The sequence below is a fragment of the Urocitellus parryii genome, chromosome 10 (assembly GCF_045843805.1).
Source record: "Urocitellus parryii isolate mUroPar1 chromosome 10, mUroPar1.hap1, whole genome shotgun sequence".
NCBI lineage: Eukaryota > Metazoa > Chordata > Mammalia > Rodentia > Sciuridae > Urocitellus > Urocitellus parryii.
In genome coordinates, this window is record NC_135540.1 from 69,974,264 (window position 1) to 69,983,148 (window position 8,885).

Consider the following 8,885-nt stretch of genomic DNA (forward strand, 5'->3'; position numbering starts at 1 on the left):
CCAGATGGCAGACATTCTGAAGTTCCAGGTTGCTACACTCTCTGAAGATCTCTCAAGGGAGGGATCTTCCTTGTTCCTGGCCTCAGCCAGCCCCCTATCCTCTGCAAGTAAGAAAAGGAGCAAATGAACTGAATGGAACATTTTGAGATATGGAAAACAAAATTTATTATCTAATAGTGTCTGAAAATATTTTGCTTTTCTGGAAATAAGTAATTGATACTTTTTTTTTTAAAAAAAGAATCTCATTGCCCTAAATATATTGTCAAATAACCTCCATCCTCTATTTTCCCCAGAGACAGCTTCCTATCAGAGATTTCTGAGAAAAATGAAACTCAGATAGGAAAGACAGGCTTCAGTGCCTCATACAACCCACCCTAACTTCTTTTAGAGTGTTGGCTGCTTTCTTTTTATGATTGGGCTAAAATATCTTTTCCAGAGCTACCAGGCCAGTTGACTATCTGAGAAAATGAGTGTTTTGTTTTCTTTTAAAAGTGTACATGAAGATGCTTATTTATGAAGAGGATTCCTGAGCTGGCATCCTTGGAGGTTAATCCTGATTAATAGGTGCTTGGCTGTATAATTTTGGCTCTTATCTGAGGTTGAGGTTCTGGCCTCCAGCCACCCTGCAATTATCACCAAGTATCAGGACACACCTTGTGGGCACCCTGTATGGCTTAATTGGATGGCATAAACAATACCTTAGAAGCAGGAAAGACCCATTAAGCATCTCATCTTCCAGAACATCACTGTCCCCTTCCTCATTTTCTCATGCTAGTTGGTACTGGGAAGAGTTGCAGTTGTTTTTGAAGGACATTGGCTGAAGTTTTCCCTTGCACTGGGGATGACTTTCAGCATTAAGGAAGAGTAGGAATCAACATTACTTGAGTCTTTTCACCTTGGAGAAGTTAAGTTGACATCAAAGTGCTCACAGTCAGGCACACATTGCACAAATCGGGACTGGATTTTGGATAGCTAAACTTTTCAGAGTTATGTTTTCTTATTATCTTAATCCAACAAATAGGAAAAACTCCATACAACACCTCCACTAGCTGTGGGGAGATGCCTTTTTACTGGGCATGCTCTTTAGCTGCAATACCCAATGAGTTTGATCCTAAAGTATAAGAACAATGAGGGCTTCCAAGATGGCAGCCCTACTAGATATTTCATATTTTACTTGAAATCCCTGGCCTTCAGATTTTCACAAAGGGCAACTTCTCATGTAGATTAAAATCAAACATATGACCTTGGTAGTTGGAGGAGTCAGAGAGACCTTGGGGTGCTGGGTCCCAAGGCTCCTTCATTTTCTCTAATTCACAAAATCACCAGAGAGGACTTTGACTGTAGTTTGCATTGTTAACAAATTGGGGAAGTTAAAGATGTACCAAGCACTTTCTGTGTGTAGACACTACAAAGTTGGTCAGTGCAAAGTAAAGGAACTTTAGGAGTAGGACTTAATCCTTAAAGAAATCCATAGTCTAGTTTGAGAGTTAATGTCAAGTACATCTTAGACATCAGTGGCTGGGCACTCAACACATGAATGTAATTTGATAGAAAATGACAGAATTCCATAATATCCCATTGTGTATATATGCCACATTTTAAAAAATCCATTCATCTATTGAAGGGCATCTAGGTTGGTTCCACAGTTTAGCTATTGTGAATTGTGCTGCTATAAACATTAATGTGGCTATGTCCCTGTAGTATGCTGTTTTTAAGTCCTTTGAGTATAGACCAAGGAGAGGGATAGCTGGGTCAAATGGTGGTTCCATTCCCAGTTTTCCAAGGAAGCTCCATACTGTTTTCCATATTGGCTGCACCAGTTTGCAATCCCACTAGCAGTGTATGAGTGTACCTTTACCCCCCACATCCTCGCCAACACTTGTTGTTGTTTGTCTTCATAATAGCTGCCATTCTGACTGAAGTAAGATGATATCTTAGAATAGTTTTGATTTGCATTTCTCTAATTGCTAGAAATGCTGAACATTTTTTCATATATTTGTTGATTGATTGTATATCCTCTTCTGAGAAGTGTCTGTTCAGGTCCTTGGCCCATTTATTGTTTGGGTTATTTATTTTTTTGGTGCTTATCTTTTTGAGTTCTTTATATACACTAGAGATTAGTGCTCTACCTGATGTGTGAGGGGTAAAAAATTGCTCCCAAGATGTAGGCTTGCTATTCACGTCACAGATTGTTTCTTTTGCTGAGAAGAAATTTTTTTAGTTTGAGTCCATCCCATTTATTATTCTTGATTTTAATTCTCGAGCTATACGAGTCTTATTAAGGAAGTTGGGGCCTAATCCCACATGATGGAGATTAAGACCTACATTTTCTTCTACTCATCAATAAAAGAGAATAAAATCATGGCATTTGTAGGTAAACGGAATCAGGTGGAGAAGATAATGCTAAGTGAAGTTAACCAATCCCAAAAAAACAAATGTCGAATGTTTTCTCTGATATAAGGAGGCTGATTCATAGTGTGGTAGGGAGGGGGAGCATGAGAGGAATAGATGAACTCTGGATAGGACAGAGGGATAGGAGGGGAAGGAAGGGGGCAGGGGTTAGCAAGGATGGTGGAATGTGATGGACATCATTATCCAAAGTACATGTATGAAGACACAAATTGGTGTGAACATACTTTATACACAACCAGAGATATGAAAAATGGTGCTGTCTATGTGTAATAAGAATTGTAATGCATTCCGTTGTCATTTATGTTTTTATAAATCAATTAAAAATTTAAAAAAAAGAAAATGACAGAATTCCAAATTTTTTACCTATGCCAGCCCCTAGGCCACCTGCAATTTCAGTCCCTACCACAACCACAACCACAACTCTAAACCCAATCTCAACTACCTTCCAATCTGCAGATTTCTCCTACTGCGTATCTTGAACTTGCTAGGCATTGGGAATGCATTCTTTAATTATGTAATGTTATTTAGTTATGAATTATGCCCTGCTTTATCTTTTCTGCTAATCCATGTACAAGTTCCAGGTGACATCTTGTACAGGTGTGGGTTGAGATGGATGGATGACCCCTCAAGTCACTGAACTGCTGCCTCAGGTTTGTAACCACATGTTCTCAAAGTCATTCAGAGAGCTTTGGTCTAAGCTTCGGCGTGGTTTGGAAATTGGACAGTGCAGTGCTGTGATTAGAAAGGGATCTGAAGTAACATCCTGGGATATCTGTGTGCCCCATTTCCTCAGTCCCCCCAAGGCCTATTATCCTTCTGTATTTAAAGTGCAGAAAAATTCTATAATTCAGTTTCAACAGGCCTCTCCTGAGTCTGCAGCATGTTTTCCAAATGGGCTTCAGATTCCCCCCTCGCCTTTTTTTAAGTATTTTTCTTTTTTGGTTATAGATGGACACAATGCCTTTATTTTATTTATATGTGGTGCTGAGGATTGAACCTAGTGCCTTCCACATGTTAGGCAAGAGCTCAGCCCCAATACCAGATCCCTCTATCTCTAAGGTCTCTTGTATTGTGTGGCTTTGTTTTGGCTGAGAAAGGAGCTGACTTGGGCTTGTACTGAATTTGGGGTTCCTATCTGTACAGCTAAGGACTACCAGGAACTTCTGACTGTCCCCATTGCTGAGGTGTCAGGACAGGTTCAACGTGTTAATTCTCAAAGCATCTTTAAATCAACTACTGGAATGTTCCTTGAACCCGGCTTTCATTATTATTATTATTATTATTATTTAATTATGGAGGGAGAATTTACACACATTTGTGCCAAAGTGAATCTTATAGTACTTTTGAAACTTCTGTTTGGTTCTTGTCATGGGAGGGGGACCCTAAGCCTTCATTTGTGTGGTGTGGAAGATGCTAAAGTAGTAGCATGTTCAAGGACTGGGTTCCTTGGGGAAAGCCTCCTGCTCACCCCAACCCTGGAGCCCCAGCTTCTGTCCATGCACAAAGGAGGAGTGACTGTTTCAGGGCCGGTTTCTGCTCTGGCAAAGGCCCAGGATGCAGCAGCCTGAACCAGAGTGCTACAGCCAGGTGCGTCCGGCCTGAGTCTCCACACAGAGCCAGGTGAGACTCTGAGATGGCACCTGCCTATGGCTGGCAAGACTTCTGAGAGGGCTGCCTAATCCCAAATAATAATAATAACTACAACAATAGTGGTGATAATGGAGGGCTTCATGTGTGGAAAGTGCGGTTCAATCCCTAAAGGTCGAGGAACTCGACAGAAGATTCTGATAAGTATTATTATCTCTTGGGAGGGCAGCAGGTTTAGCTTGTGGGCAAATACTATGTCAGGAGATAAAGCACTTGATAGGTAGGGAGAAGAGGTAATAATGATGTTAGCAAAGGCTAATGCCTGTAGTCAGGAAAAAGGACAAACATGTTTGGAAAACTAGGGTTGAAGGAGAACTTGGCTCCCCTGTTTCCTCTGTGGGCAGGCATTACCAGCAGCAAACAAGAGTGCAGGCTCATGTTTTAAGGTAAAGCAATGAACACTGTCTGGGAGGCCCTTTGCTCTGTGGGTGTGCTGAGAGCATCTGGTCTGCAGAGGACATGCTCAGGGTCTCTGGTGTCTGGCAGGTAAGGCTAATGGGCACACAGAGTCAAGTGTAAGGCCAGCATTGTTCCAGTAAAACTCGATAAAGACAACACATGGCAACCTGTGCTTGCTTTCGGTACTGGGCATGACAAGGAGAGGTGAGGACTGGACAGACTAGAAACAGAATCCTGTTCTACTCAGACTCAACCAATGCGGGTTGCCAGATTTTCCAATTTTGGAAACAGGAAATCGATTAAAAAAAAAAAACTCTTACATTTGAAATATTGGTAACAACTTTGAGCATTTTCAAATGTTGTTGTGTGCCTATGGTCTCTCTGATTGGGATTTCACTCCTCAGGCAATCCTTCACGTCTCTCAAATTTTATTTTTTTTATTTTTTTATTTTTTTGGGGGGATTGCACAGTTTATTTCCAAACAGTCAGAGGACAGGGTGTCAGGTGGCCAGCAGTCTCCATCTGCATCCCCTCTCTGCATTTGGCTTAATCAACAACTTCCCTCCCCTTGTCCCCAAGTCCCTAGGCTGTGCAAGATAGAGAAGGTACTGCCACTGCTGCCTCCAGGAGGAACCTAGGCAGGCAAGGAGCATGGAGTGTGGGGTGGGGGTGGAGTTCAAGTATTCACAGTTCTCCCATTCAGATTACACTATGCCCCGGCCAGGAGGCAATTCCAGCTTCAGGATGGCTCCTGATGATAAAGACCCCCTCCCACTCAGACACTGCCTCTGAGCTCTCCTTTTTCTTAAAATAAACCAAGCCCTAGGTCCTGCAACTGGCAAGCAGGGGGCCTCAGCACACCTGCTTACCCAAGAACCCAAGGGAGGGTCTTTACCTGTAGTGACTGGATTGGAAACAAGTGGTTTCAGGTGAGGGGAAGGGGAAGAACTGAGAGAACCTGGGGGTGGGTGGGTGGCAGGCTTGGAGGGTCCTGATGGATATGTTCAGAACATTCTAGTCTGCACTGCCACCTCCAATCCCACCTCTGCCTCACACCCCAGGCCCAGAATCCCTGAGAGTCCAACCACAAGGCCAACATGGAGTGGAGGAGTGGGGGAATGGGAGCAGGAGGGGAGCTGAGCAGGTCCTTGACCCCCTACACCAACCAGTCCTGTTCCTGGGAGCCATGTTTAGGGAGGGCCAGGACTGTACTCCAGTCCCACCTCTCAGGCTCTGATTTTCCAGAAGAGCTGAGTCCGGGGGGCACAGTGTTGACCCACTGACCAGCATACCCTAGATATCCTGACCCTGGATAGAGTGGTGGGAAAGGGGATGGGTCCTCCCAAGGGTATATAAAAAGCTAAAACCATTAGAACTTCCTGGGAAGAAGTGGTTCCCAGCCTCTTGCCTCCCTAAGGTATCAATCTCCCCAGCCTCCTAAAGACAGGACTAAGGGGGTCCCAGAGAACTGAGGAAAGAGGCTACAGCCTCTCTCTGACAGGATAGTGCCCAGAGAAGGGGCCCATTAGCACCATGCAATGTTGGGGCACCTGTGTGGCCTGAATGACCCCTGGACGGGGTCCACTGCTGGAATGCCCACTTGCTAAAGCTTCTGTACTCTTGGGGGGAACCCCTGCAGGGGAGAGGGGAGGGAGTTTTGGCTAAAATCCAGTCAGGGGTCCTCACTTGAACCCCAAAGGGCCCCCCAGGAGTCATGACTTGAAGAATCTTCGTACCACAAACTGGCCCAGCAGAACCACAGCCAGAACCACCAGCACATTCCGGATTGGGCCGTTGCCCAAGTCCAGGGCTGCCACCCAGCCTCCTCTCTGTGCGATCCACCGGGCAATGCAGCGATGCAACATGAAGTCGACCACAAAGTGGGTCACCTGGCCCAGGAAGCCTGTCAGGCCATGCCGGTAGACGTGTAAGGCCAGGCGATAGCTAAAGCCCAGAGAGCCACCACACGGCCCCAGTTGATGCCACTCTCAAACAGGCTGGAGGCGATCTTGGTGAAGAGTTCAAAGGCATTCGCAGCTGTAGGTTGTAGTTGTTCAAGCATGCTCTGGAACTCAGAGTCGTAGCGCCGGTTGATGTCGTCACCAATCACAGCGAGCTGCCCACCCACCTGCCCCATGGTACTGGTAGGTTCTAGGGCCAAGACCATCTCTGGGTCAGCAGGGGCAGCTGCTCCCTCAGCCTCCTGCTCCTGCCGGTGACGGTAATAAACGTAGCTACGGAAAACCTCCTCCGTGTCCCGGACTACCTGCCGCTCAGAATCGGAGGTTGGCTCTCCACATTCCTCACTGGGAGGACCTGGGCCTTGCCCGGATGCCATTTTTCAGGTCTTAGGAGAGGACAGTGTCAGCCTGTCCAGTCTCTGGTCCAGAGCCGGAAAGCTCGGCAGGGCCAAGGCCGAAGATCCCCAAGGGCTGGTGGCTGCTCCCAGCGGCAGGGTTTTGGGCTCAGCTTCCAGGAACCGGCGTCAGTGCATTCCTGGTGTCAGGATGCAGCCCTTGCTTGTCCTGGTGCGGCCTCAGGGACCCGCGCGGCTCCACCGATCCTAGAGGTGCCGGCAGCACCCAGCTGCCTCTCTCAAATTTTAAAGATGTTTAGTCTCATTATGCACATGGAATCGGATGAGACAGAGCTGGCCTTGTGAAACTTCCTTCTAAATAAAAATCGATAAAAGTCCCTATGGCTGTTTTCACATGAAAACAGCTTTCCTGTGAAAGAAAAACTCAGAAACAAAATTTTATGCATAGATTTCATTCCCACACCTAGGAAAGCTCTGGACATAGTGTAAGTGGGCAGCGAATGTATGCAAAGAAGGAAGGGAGGAGGGGGGAGGAGAACCGGTAGGAGCACCATAGAGAGAAAGGGAACAGTGGGGGAGACAGCTAGAAGAGACAACATTTTGTGCTCATTGCTGTTTATCGACAGTAGCCCCCCTTGGATCGCACCCCTCCAAGGCTCTCCTTCTCCCAGGCTCCTTATTGTTGTTGTCACCTGGCCATGCTCACAGCCACAGCTAGGCAGCCCCACCTAGCCACACTCTATGAGGTGTCTAGATACACGTGAGCCTGGAGTGTCCCCTCTCCTTCTCACTGGCTTCCTTTATAACCTTGGCAGGGGAGATGCATGAGTACCTTTCATGGTGTAGAGTACAGATATTGTAGTTGGCAAATGCCTGGCCTGCTCTAGCCATGCCCACTTTCTGTGATGAGTGCCAGGCCACTGTATTTTTTTAGCCTCACTTTTTCTACTTGGCACATCTGGCCTGAAGTCTGGTGTGGCAATATTATCTTTATCCCCTTTGATTTTATAGATGAGAGAACAGATAGGAGAGGTTGTGCCATTTGCTCTGATCACAGGGCTGGAAAAGAAACAGAAATGGGCATTGTACTCGTCTAGTCTCATCACTTCATATTCTGATCTTTGTACTGATCTAGGTGACTGGCCATTCCTATAGATGACCAAATTGTGGTTGGAGAGCATCCCTGAGGCAGGCAAAACCTGCCTCCAAATAAGCAGGACAGAGTCTGTGGGGAAACCTCAGACCTTGAGAGTAAACTTTTGCCTGGACATTCTTTTTTTATTTTTTTTGGTACTGAGGATTGAACTCAAGGCCCCTTGCTTGGCCACTGAGCCACATCTCCAGTCCTATTCTGTATTTTATTTAGAGTCAGGGTCTCACTGAATTGCTTAGTACCTTGCTGTTGCTGAGGCTGGCTTTGAACTTGCGATCCTCCTGCCTCAGCCTCCTGAGCTGCTGAGATTACAGGCCTGTGCCACCTCGCCTGACTTTGCCTGTCCATTCTAATGTTATCAATCTAAGTGAGGAATCTACTCACCCAGCTCTGCATATAGCTAACTTGCATGTCAGCTGGGACCTTGCTCCTATTTGAAACAAATGATTTTTTGTTAACTACTCTACTATAATGATCATGATTTATCATATACCTTTTAGCATCCTGATAAAAGAAATCCTTTCATAATTCAGGGCATTATCACCTGCGCCTGCTTTGCAAGTGATTTATTTCTGTCAACACTCCAGGGAAAGGGGAAGCCTTTTGTGTAGGTAACACCACTGGGGATTACAGAGAGCAAAAGACCCCCTGTCAAACATGAGTGCAAGTGAAAACATATCTAAACGTACACAAATCCACGTGAAAGACTAATGAAAGAGGAAAATTGATAGTAAGACCAAGTGTTGAATTTCTCTGAATTTTAGCACAGTGGTTTTCCATGAGGTCCATTGTTTAAAGTTTGGGTCTGAACAAAATAAAAATGCCTCTGTAAGTGTTTTCCGAAGCATGTTTTAAAATCTCATTAAAAGTAAAAACAAACAAACAAAACAAAAAAACAACCACCCAAATTCTTTCTAGAATATCTTTCTAGAAAATACACATTGTTCCAGGCAAAAT

General features: G+C 45.4%; 1 pseudogene; it reads right to left on the bottom strand.

Annotated features, from left to right (window-relative positions):
• Positions 1 to 5,421: 5,421 nt before the first annotated feature.
• On the bottom strand, positions 5,422 to 7,029 carry LOC144257278 (bcl-2 homologous antagonist/killer pseudogene; annotated as a pseudogene).
• Positions 7,030 to 8,885: the final 1,856 nt, after the last annotated feature.